Genomic DNA, 12317 nt, shown 5'->3' with positions numbered 1-12317 from the left:
TTTAGCTAGTCTTTATTCATATTGAAAATCAGATTTATTGAATTCTCCATGTGACCTATATTAATATAACAGATTTCAGAAATGCAATATTGTTGCACAATTTCTACTTAAAATATCAAAGGGACGCAAAAGGCACTCATTTCGTGGAACTACCCAGTTACATTGACGGACATATCCTCTGCACTTTTACATTAAATGTTGGCAAACGTTATCTTTCTGGGTTGTTGTATGTGTACAAGCAAAACAGACTTCCCTTACAGGGACAATAACATTGTATATTATTGTCTTGTTGTATGATTACTGTGAAATGAAGAGATCTATAATGTATGAGGTGGTGCAAGTCATGAGAAGTACATTGCATTTGGTGGATGTTTTCTGGTGTGTTATTATTTTCTAGCTATGACCGAACTCTGTTTATACTGTCAACCATCTGTGGGAAGTAGAACAAATACACTTGCCTAACCCTTTTTTTCTCTCTCTCTCTCTCTGTTGCCATGGATACAAATGGTTTTCACCAGCACTTAAAGAACCTATTCATCTTGGTGCCACTGATAGCTACAGAGCCTGATCTAACAGCATGTACACAAACATAGAGGACACTGTGAGAGAAATTACATTTTATTATGCAAATGTCTATCTTATTTACACATTGTCAGGACAGCTCTAGGTGGCCTGCAACCAACCAATGATTGGTGTCTTTGAGTCGACTAACTCTCAGATCATCCTTCACTGACTGGGCCCTGTTTACGCCTCCAAGGTGCTCCCTCACACAGGAATACACACTCAGAGCCTACGTAACAGAGGCTTTTCTTAACTCCACTTCGCGTGTTTCACTCACCTCTTTCTTTGAAAAAGAAAAACAAAGTTTGAGATGTGGCATCCACTCGCCTCTCTGCCTCTCAGAACATGGGTGGGTCCATCTGCTCCGTTCCCAAAGTGTGGTCTCCCTGTGATCCCAAGTTTGAAGGATCCCTCGTCTACAATTTACCCAGGTCATCAGGAGCGTTCACCAAGTGAAGATTCACATCAAATTAAATCAACCTTTATTTGCCACATGCACCGAATACAACAAGTCTAGACTTTACCTTGAAATGCTTACTTACAAGCCCTTAACCAACAGTGCAGTTCAAGAAGAAGAAACTATTTACCAAGTAAGCTAAAATAAAAAAGTTATAATAAAAAGTAACACAATAAGAATAACGAGGCTATATACAGGGGGTACCGATATCCCCGTCGCCAAATGTGGTGGTTAATTTCTTTATTATCAAATGAGGAGAGACAAACATATCACACAAGTCAGTTATACATAAACTAAATATTTATTCACTTGTTAATAAGGGAGCAGGTCAATACAACACATAAAGTGAATCGATTGAGCTCTCTACGTTAATGATGGCTGGTCGACGAATTGAGAGGCCCAAGACAAAAGTACAAAGGTCTTTTATAGCCAAGATGCACCCCCTTCAGGCTACATGACAAACAACAGATGTATGGAGTGGGTCATAAGGTTAAGATTAGTATGAAAGATACTGTCTGCTGTGAATTATAAGTATCTCATTGTGTAGAGACCAGGGTCTGGCCCTGGGGTCATCTCTCCCTGGTACCTTATAGAAAATAAACATTAACTCATGCTCTGGAATGCGGTATCACCCAAAGACATCGTAAATCTTCCAGAGGCCCATCCTCAGTAGAACACACACAGATGAGCGTTTTAACAACCCCTTATTCCGTTGCATAAAACAACCATTTGATGCAATAACAGCATTGTAACGTCATCTTGTAATTTCTCTCACAACACTGGCGTAGGTAGCTCGTTGCAGCTGCAACATTTTCTCTCAGCCTCATGGCAAAATGTGTAGTTAGATAAGCAGGAAATGAGCTCTAAAACAGCAACATTTTCTCTCAGATGAATGGCAAAATAGGTTTCGCCTTGCGAAACTGCTACGCCACTGATAGAGAACAGAACATTCAATGTTGACCAGACTGAGGGCAGAGCCCTATGGGCAAAGAGCAGGTAGGGCCAGTTATTCCAGTAAGTATCTTGGTGGAGAGACTTGTAAGGCATGCATGTCATAGAAAACAGACACACCAGTGGCCTATCCGGTTCCACTAGCCGGGACCGGGATGTAGATACAGCCATATATAGTACATCCTACTCCAGAACACTTACGTATTACTCAGGAATCACAACCTCTGATGGAATGTGTGAGCCGGATCAGGTGCATTAATTGTTCTATGACACAAGCAATGCACTCAAACCTGTTATTGGTACTCTGACAGCTCACTGAAATGAGTTGAGGACCATTAAGGACAGGAATGCATTCTTGTACTCCCACAGACACAGTAGTAAAATGGTCTGTGGCTAACAAGTGGCATAGTTACCGGGTGAACGAAAATGGGGTAGTAAACTTTATGAATTCAACAAGTCGTGTATTTCAGCATCCTCATAAGTGCAGCATGACATAATGATCATAATTATAATCACCAATAGTGTGAATGAATGGCAGTGGAAGTGCTAGATTCATCTGTAGCTCATTTTGTCTGAGGAGCTGAAAAGATTCAACGTTTACCCACTGCCTTTATTTACAAGTGTCTACCTGCACAAGTGTCTACCTACTATTTTGAAAACATGAAGCCGCGACTTCCTGCTCTGAGAAGCACAGCAAGTTCAACCTAGACTGGTTCTGTCGCTGCCGTCACCATCCTGTGACTGTTACACCTCAACCTCGTCATGGGTAGAAAGAAGACCGGGGTAACCTTTAACCTGTCGGTGTTTGACTGCATCAAACACCGGCATGAAAAAGGCCAATATTTGGGTCAAACAATAATTCTATTGGGTCACCTGATCAGGAAAAGCTCTAAAAACTCCTATTAACAACAACACTAATGTAGTTATGTGAACAAATATAGAAACACACCATGCAACCATTCCAAAGATGTTCCTGTGTTCATATGAGGAAATCAGTCAAATTAAATTAATTCATTAGGCCCTAATCTATGGATTTCATATGACTGGGAATACAGATATACATACATCTGTTGGTCACAGATACCTTAAAAAAAAAGGTAGGGGCTTGGATCAGAAAACCAGTCCGTATCTGGTGTGACCACCATTTGCCTAATGCTGCAGGACACACCTCCTTCGCATAAAGTTGATCAGACTGTTGACTCTGGCCTGTGGAATGTTGTCCCACTCCTCAACGGCTGCGAAGCTGCTGGATATTGGCAGAAACTGGATCACGCTGTCGTACACACCGATTCAGAGCATCCCAAACATTTTCAAATGGGTGACAGGCCATGGAAGAATGAGGACATTTTCAGCTTCCTGGAATTGTGTACAGGTCCTTGCGACATGGGGCCGTGCATTATCATGCTGAAACATGAGGTGATGGCGGTAGATGATTGGCACAACAATGGGCCTCAGGATTTCGTCATAGTTTCATCAGCTGTCCGGTTGGCTGGTCTCAGACCATCCCGCAGGTGAACAAGCCGGATGTGGAAGTCCTGAGTGGTTACACGTGGTCTGCGGTTGCGAGGCCGGGTGAATGTACTGACAAATTCTCTAAAACGACTTATGGTAGAGAAATTAACATGGCAACAGCTCTGGTGGATATTCCTGCAGTCAGCATGCCAATTGCATGCTCTATCAAAATGTGAGATATCTGTGGCATCTATGTTGTGTGACAAAACTGCACATTTTAGAGTGACCATTTACTGTTCCCAGCACAAGGTGCACCTGTGTAATGATCATGCTGTTTAAAATCAGCTTCTTAATATGCCACACCTGTCAAGTGGATGCATTATCTTGGCAAGGAGAAATGCTCACTAACAGGGATGTAAACATATTTGTGCACATTTTAGAGCAATGAGGAGCTTTTTGTGCATATGGAACATTTCTGGGATCTTTTATTTCAGCTCATGGAACCAACACTTTACATGTTGTGTTTATATTTCTGTTCAGTGTAGTTTATACCACAGTCCCAATTATCATTCGCATATGCTTTATTTAAAACATTTTATTCCACTTTATCATTATACAAACTCAATCATACATAGTGTCGACCTTTGCTATACATTCCTTTAACCCTGGGTCCTAGTAACCTTTGCTGAGTAGTTGTAGTCCACTGCTGACTGGATAAAAAAAAGAAGACAGTTCTAAGTCCTACACATGTCATGTAATCCTGTTGGGGGATTAGGGGCTTGAACTAAGAGGGGTTTTTATACATGAGACCAGTTCATGAGGGGACCCTGATAAGCTGTACAAGTTCACCCCCCAAAAAATTATATAAAATTTCTAAAAACGAACAATGCAGAGTAGAGTTTCAGTAATAGTTTCACAAAGCTAAACTATGGGACGTACAGTGGTTGTGTGACTCATACAAACAAGACAGCAGGAGCATGGCCATATCGCATTTCAATTCTCATCCAGTCAGGCCTCGCTTTCAACTCTTTATGGTCAGGGGGGACAGTGAGGTACTGTTTACCACACACACACAGAGCAGAATTACTGGGGTTTGAGCTGGGGCTGCGGGGGCCTGTGGCCTGGTCTCCTGCGACCCAGTTGCACAAAGGCAGCATTGTAAACCAGCAGCAGCAGAGCGACCAGCCCAGCAGATGGATCAGCAGGACGGAGTGGTGTGTTATGGTGTGGTATGGGTTGGGAAGACTGGACTCAGTAAGGCCCATAGAAACAAACCCAGCCTGAGCTAGCTGCCCCTCCTCTAGATCCACCTCTCTGGTTCGGTCAGGTCTGTCCATGACAAATCAAAAAAGGCCTAGCATATTAATTCCTTGACATGTGTACTGTAGCATTTGTCTTAATCTCTACCACTCCCTGAACACTGGCTAGTTGCATCATCCACCCAAGTGGCCTTTTTTGACGTCATTCAAACACTGACAGATAATAAGTCTAATAAGGCATGAAGACATTAGGGTATAAATATTTGACAAAAAAACCCATAGCTAAATATAGCACAGTCTTGTAGACCAGAAGGAAAAAAAGCAAGCATACAAAGTCATAAGTGAAAGGCTTATGTAAAACACTTCTGTTTCAAAGGCAGATTCTGCCATAGTGGCTGTGAGTGCATCTTGCATCCAATCTCAAAAAGAATCCCTTTGGAAATTGCATAAAATTTAAATGATACCACTGATGAATCCTTCAAAAACTATACGTTTCACCAGTAATGGCTTTGGCTTTTAATCCAGCTGGTAACACCAGGTTCGACAGTGTCTTCTGACAGGATTGTCTTAGTTCATATACCCTGAACCTTTGTAGCCGGGTGTTGTTTGACGGTTTCCAGACTGGGTGGAAGTTGCCAGTTCACTTCCTTCGGCAGCGCAGGCAGCAGGCCCGAGAGCGACCCACCTCCTCTTCTTTGTCTTCCTGCACTGTGTAGGAGGACTGGCCGTTGTAGCGCGAGGGGTTTGAGGCGTCACCATCCCCATCCTTGGTAACGTCTGAGGGGGCTTGCGACTCCCCATTGGGTTTGAAGGCACCGTACGGGTTGAGGGAAGAGTTGCGGTTGCTATAGGTACTTTCCAGGGCCATGGGGTTGATGATGATCGCGCTGTCCTCTGCAGAACGTAGCTTGGCCCGAGGGATGGTCACTTCTCCATAAGAGCTGCCCAGAGACAGATTCATGATGGCTGGTTAAAGGTGGCTGAGAGGATGAAACACCGGTAGATAGGGTCTGTGACTGTCAATGTCAGATCTCAGACACGGTATTGAGGCTCTTTTCTGAACATTAAGCTTTGCTGTCACCAGTTGTTCTGGTTTCCTCTGGTGACTTGAACTGGCCTTCCAAGAATAGTCCTGTAAAAGACATTGAAAAAACAACTGTATAGTTATAAAGAGAATTCTGAAACTACAAAAGCTCTGGTTTTGTTCTGCTTGACATTTGAGAAATTTGGGCAAGAGGAGTATCACAGAATAAAATAAAAATCATTTTCAGTCCCTCTGCTTCATAATGTTCCTGTATATCCCGGATCCAAACACAGATCACTGTAGGATCTTTCTCACGTGAGGGTTTATCCATTAACTCATCTTACTGCTAGAGTTGTTCTCTCATTCCCTTTCCAAATCATTTTAATGATCCTATGTCACGTTGACACTGAAACGTCTTTTATACGGAACTTTTAAAACCACTAAACACTTCACCAGCAACAAGCACCGATTGTTCGCGCTTACCTCTTAAACTTGTGTAGTTCTGCAGCAGTCAAGTGTTGTATGCCATCCAATGTCAATTCCCCAGGTCTTTAGATGGGTCATACAATCCAGTGAGCACTTAAAGGTTTAATGGTTGTCTCTTGAAGACCCTTCTAGGTGCACTTCCTCTGTGTCTCTTTACAGGAAAAGGGAGCCACACCTGTAGCGGTGTGTGTCAGAGTAAAGACTGAGATGGCCCACACACATGCTCCGGTGAGGTAGAGTGCTGTTGGTGTACCTGGGAACCACCTGACCCCACCCCTATGAGAACAGAGCAGACGCCCGAAACCCTGAGAGGGTGTGGTGACGACTGGCAAGCCTCAGTCCTGGAATGTCATTCCTCTCGCTGATCAACACAGGTGCATTTGTCACGGTGACCAGGTCACTCCTCTCCCTTTGTCTCTCACAGTATCTGTAGCCTGCTGCTAAGTTACACCACCCATTGAAATATAATGTAACTGGTAAATGATGTGTGACCACTCAAAGCTATAATCACACAGGTACAGTGTGCCATATTGACATGACTGTCTTGTTTGTTGTATTTGATACTTTTTGAGTTGCAGAGAGTGGTCTACAGAGACCACTCAAGTTTAAACCATGGTACTACAGGATTACTACCGTACCTGTATGAGTTTAGTTGAATTTCGGTTCAGTCCAGTGTTACATTTACCTGGTTCCATATGAAACACAATTCAAGTGGCTATTTATTCTGCTTTCACCCAGAAACTTCACATTTGTATTCTCAGCATGTTTGTGAAATGAGTCAAAGTGAACAAGCGCATGCAGACAAATGGACACACAAATGCAAACAAACACATGCACACACACACACAGTCTTGTATAACTAACCTTGTGGGGACACACAAATGCAAACAAACACATGCACACACACACACAGTCTAGTATAACTAACCTTGTGGGGACACACAATTCAGTCCCATTCAAAATCCTATTTTCCCCTAACCCTAACTCCTGACCCTAATTTTAACCTTAATCATAAATCCCCTAGAAATAGTATTTGACCTTGTGGGGACTGACAAAATGTACCCAGTTGGTCAAAAAAGTGTTTTCATTTACTAGTTGTGGGGACTTATGGTTCCCACAAGTATAGTTCAACACAACCGCAGTCATTCTCTCACACACATACGTACAAGCATGTACACACACGTCATGATTTTGTAAGATAACAATTCTATGGCCCTTTGTTTCCCTCAAGTGGTTTTACTGGTCAATGCGTTTCACTTTACAGCAACTACGGTTTGGTACTTTTTTTTGTGCATTTATGCTATTGAGTATTTTAGTCTACATACAGTTGAAGTCAGAAGTTTCCATACACTTAGGTTGGAGTCATTAAAACTCGTTTTTCAACCACTCCACACATGTATTGTTATCAAACTATAGTTCTGGCAAGTCAGGTAGGACATCTACTTTGTGCATGACAAGTAATTTTTCCAACAATTGTTTACAGACAAGATTGTTCCAGTAGGTCAGAAGTTTACATACACTGAATTGACTGTGCTTTTAAACAACTTGGAAAATTCTAGAACATGATGTCACGGCTTTAGAAGCTTCTGATAGGCTAATAGACATAATTTGAGTCAATTGGAGGTGTACCTGTGGATGTCTTTCAAGGCCTACCTTCAAACTCAGTGCCTCTTTGCTTGACATCATGGGAAAATCTAAAGAAATCAGCCAAGACCTCAGAAAAAACATTGCAGACCTCAACAAGTCTGGTTCATCCTTGGGAGCAATTTCCAAACACCTGAAGGTACCACATTCATCTGTACAAACAATAGTACGCAAGTATAAACACCATGGGACCACACAGCCGTCACACCACTCAGGAAGGAGACGCGTTCTGTCTCCTAGAAATGAACGTACTTTGGTGCGAAAAGTGTAAATCAATCCCAGAACAGCAAAGGACCTTGGGAAGATGCTGGAGGAAACAGGTACAAAAGTATCTATATCCACAGTAAAACGAGTCCTACATTGTCATAACCTGAAAGGCCGATCAACAAGGAAGAAGCCACTGCTCCAAAACCACCATAAAAAAGACAACTGCGACTGCACATGGGGACAAAGATCATACTTTTTGGAGAAATGCCCTCTGGTCTGATGAAACAAAAATAGAACTGTTTGGCCATAATGACCATCGTTATGTTTGGAGGAAAAAGGGGGAAGCTTGCAAGCCGAAGAACACCATCCCAACCGTGAAGCACGGGGGTGGCGGCATCATGTGGGGGTGCTTTGCTGCAGGAGGGACTGGTGCATTTCACAAAATAGATGGCATCATGAGGAAAATTGTGGATATATTGCAGCAATATCTCAAGACATCAGACAGGAAGCTAAAGCTTGGTCGCAAATGGGTCTTCAAAATGCACAATGACCCCTAGCATACTTCCGAAATTGTTGCAAAATGGCTTAAGGACAACAGTCAAGGTATTGGAGTGGCCACCACAAAGCCCAGATCTCAATCCTATAGAAAATTTGTGGGCAGAACTGAAAAAGTGTGTGTGAGCAAGGTCTACAAACCTGACTCCGTTACACCAGCTCGGTCAGGAGGAATGGGCCAAAATTCACCCAACTTATTGTGGGAAGCTTGTGGAAGGCTACCCGTTTGACCCAAGTTTAACCATTTAAAGGCAATGCTACCAAATACAAATTGAGTGCATGTAAACTTCTGACCCACTGGGAATGTGATGAAAGAAATAAAATCTGAAATAAATCTCTACTATTATTCTGACATTTCAGATTCTTAAAATAAAGTGGTGATCCTAACTGACCTAAGACAAGGAATTTTTACTAGGATTAACTGTCAGGAATTGTGAAAAACTGAGTTGAAATGTATTTGGTTAAGGTGTATGTAAACTTCAACTCTATATTTCAGTTTTTCACTTTCAGAATTAGCCTCAATTCTGGGAGTTACACTACAAGTATGTGGACACCTGCTCGTTGAACATCTCATTCCAAAATCATGGGCATTAATATGGAGTTGGTCTCCCCCTTTGCTGCTATAACAGTCTCCAATTTTCTGGGACGGCTTTCCAGTAGATGTTGGAACATGGCTGCGGGGACTTGCTTCCATTCAGCCACAAGAGCATTAGTGAGGTTGGGTACTGAGGTTGGGCGATTAGGCTTGGCTCCCAGTAGGCGTTCCAATTCATCCAAAAGGTGTTCAATGGGGTTGAGGTCAGGGATCTATGCAGGTCAGTCAAGTTCTTCCACACCAATCTTGACAAACCATTTCTGTAAGGACCTCGCTTTGTGCACAGGAGCAAAGTCATGCTGAAACAGGAAATGGCGTTCCCCAAACTGTTTCCACAAAGTTGGAAGCACAGAATCGTATAGAATGTAATTGTATGCTGTAGCATTAAGATTTCCCATGTAAAGTGAAGGGGCCTAACCCGAAAGATGAAAAACCTACCCCAGACCATTATTCCTCCTCCAACAAACTTTACAGTTGGCCCTATGAATTTGTGCAGGTAGCGTTCTCCTGGAATCCGCCAAACCCAGATTCGTCTGTCGGACTGCCAGATGGTGAAGCGTGATTGATCACTCCAGAGAACGCGTTTCCACTACTCCACCGGTGGCGAGCTTTACACCACTCTAGCCGACACTTGATCTTAGGCTTATGCTCGGCCATGGAAACCCATTTCATGAAGATCCTGACAAACAGTTTCTCTACAGACAACACAAAGATTCCTTGATGTCCTTCCAGACTCCCTCTGTCTACCCAAGGATGCCAGAGGACAAAAATCAGTTAACCACCTAACTGAGGAAATCGATCTAACCTTGCGCAATACCCTAGATGCAGTTGCACCCCTAAAAACTAAAAACATTTCTCATAAGAAACTAGCTCCCTGGTATACAGAAAATACCAGAGCTCTGAAGCAAGCTTCCAAAAAATTGGAACGGAAATGGTGCCACACCAAACTGTAAGTCTTCCGACTAGCTTGGAAAGACAGTACCGTGCAGTATCGAAGAGCCCTTACTGCTGCTCGATCATCTTATTTTTCCAACTTAATTGAGGAAAATAAGAACAATCCGAAATTCCTTTTTGATACTGTCGCAAAGCTAACTAAAAAGCAGCATTCCCCAAGAGAGGATGGCTTTCACTTCAGCAGTAATAAATTCATGAACTTCTTTGAGGAAAAGATCATGATTATTAGAAAGCAAATTACAGACTCCTCTTTAAATCTGCGTATTCCTTCAAAGCTCAGTTGTCCTGAGTCTGCACAACTCTGCCAGGACCTAGGATCAAGAGAGACACTCAAGTGTTTTAGTACTATATCTCTTGACACAATGATTAAAATAATCATGGCCTCTAAACCTTCAAGCTGCATACTGGACCCGATTCCAACTAAACTACTGAAAGAGCTGCTTCCTGTGCTTGGCCCTCCTATGTTGAACATAATAAACGTCTCTCTATCCACCAGATGTGTACCAAACTCACTAAAAGTGGCAGTAATAAAGCCTCTCTTGAAAAAGCCAAACCTTGACCCAGAAAATATAAACTATCAGCCTATATCGAATCTTCCATACCTCTCAAAATCTTTAGAAAAGGCTGTTGCGCAGCAACTCACTGCCTTCCTGAAGACAAACAATGTATACGAAATGCTTCAGTCTGGTTTTAGACCCCATCATAGCACTGAGAATGCACTTGTGAAGATGGTAAATGACCTTTTAATGGCATCAGACCGAGGCTGTGCATCTGTCCTCGTGCTCCTAGACCTTAGTGCTGCTTTTGATACCATCGATCACCACATTCTTTTGGAGAGATTGGAAACCCAAATTGGTCTACACGGACAAGTTCTGGCCTGGTTTAGATCTTATCTGTCGGAAAGATATCAGTTTGTCTCTGTGAATGGTTTGTCCTCTGACAAATCTACTGTAAATTTCGGTGTTCCTCAAGGTTCCGTTTTAGGACCACTAATTGTTTTCACTATATATTTGACCTCTTGGGGATGTCATTCGAAAACATAATGTTAACTTTCACTGCTATGCGGATGACACACAGCTGTACATTTCAATTAAACATGGTGAAGCCCCAAAATTGCCCTCGTAAGAAGCATGTGTTTCAGACATAAGGAAGTGGATGGCTGCAAACTTTCTACTTTTAAACTCGGACAAAACAGAGATGCTTGTTCTAGGTCCCAAGAAACAAAGAGATCTTCTGTTGAATCTAACAATTAATCTTAATGGTTGTACAGTCGTCTCAAATAAAACTGTGAAGGACCTTGGCGTTACTCTGGACCCTGATCTCTCTTTTGAAGAACATATCAAGACTGTTTCAAGGACAGCTTTTTTCCATCTATGTAACACTGCAAAAATCAGAAACTTTCTGTCCAAAAATGATGCAGAAAAATGTATCCATGCTTTTGTCACTTCTAGGTTAGACTACTGCAATGCTCTACTTTCCGGCTAATTTTTATGGAATGGTCTGCCTACTCATGTGAGAGACAGAAACTCGGTCTCAACCTTTAAGTATTTACTGAAGACTCATCTCTTCAGTGGGTCATATGATTGAGTGTAGTCTGGCCCAGGAGTGTGAAGGTGAACGGAGAGGCTCTGGAGCAACGAACCGCCCTGGCGGGCTCTGCCTGGCCGGTTCCCCTTTCCATTGGGATTCTCTGCCTCTAACCCTATTACAGGGGCTGAGTCACTGGCTTACTGGGGCTCTTTCATACCGTCCCTAGAAGGTGTGCGTCACTTGAGTGGGTTGAGTCACTGATGTGATCTTCCTGTCTGGGTTGGTGACTTTGTAGCCTTAACGGGGAAGTAGCCTACACTCGGGTGTACAACTTTCAATTAAATCACTTAATCTGCAGTTACTCTGCTATTTATTATTTTACCAATATTATTTACATGTTAACAGTATCTTATTACAATTATTATGTGTCTCACATTTTAGGTAAATGCAATCAATTAGCATCAAGCTGTCCAATAACGCAATCTGATGGAATGGCTCATCTTGCACTTTGTAAAAACCCAGAGTGCATTGAGTGAATATTGGAAAAATATCCATCAACATTAGGATAGGAGAATTTGATCCTAAATCTGTGGTTTAGGGTAACTTCTATCTCAAGCTAATTTACATAGCAGACCATTGCTC

The sequence above is a fragment of the Oncorhynchus kisutch genome, linkage group LG29 (assembly GCF_002021735.2).
Source record: "Oncorhynchus kisutch isolate 150728-3 linkage group LG29, Okis_V2, whole genome shotgun sequence".
NCBI lineage: Eukaryota > Metazoa > Chordata > Actinopteri > Salmoniformes > Salmonidae > Oncorhynchus > Oncorhynchus kisutch.
The sequence above is the reverse complement of the archived record's forward strand: the minus strand, read 5'-3'. Positions refer to the sequence as shown.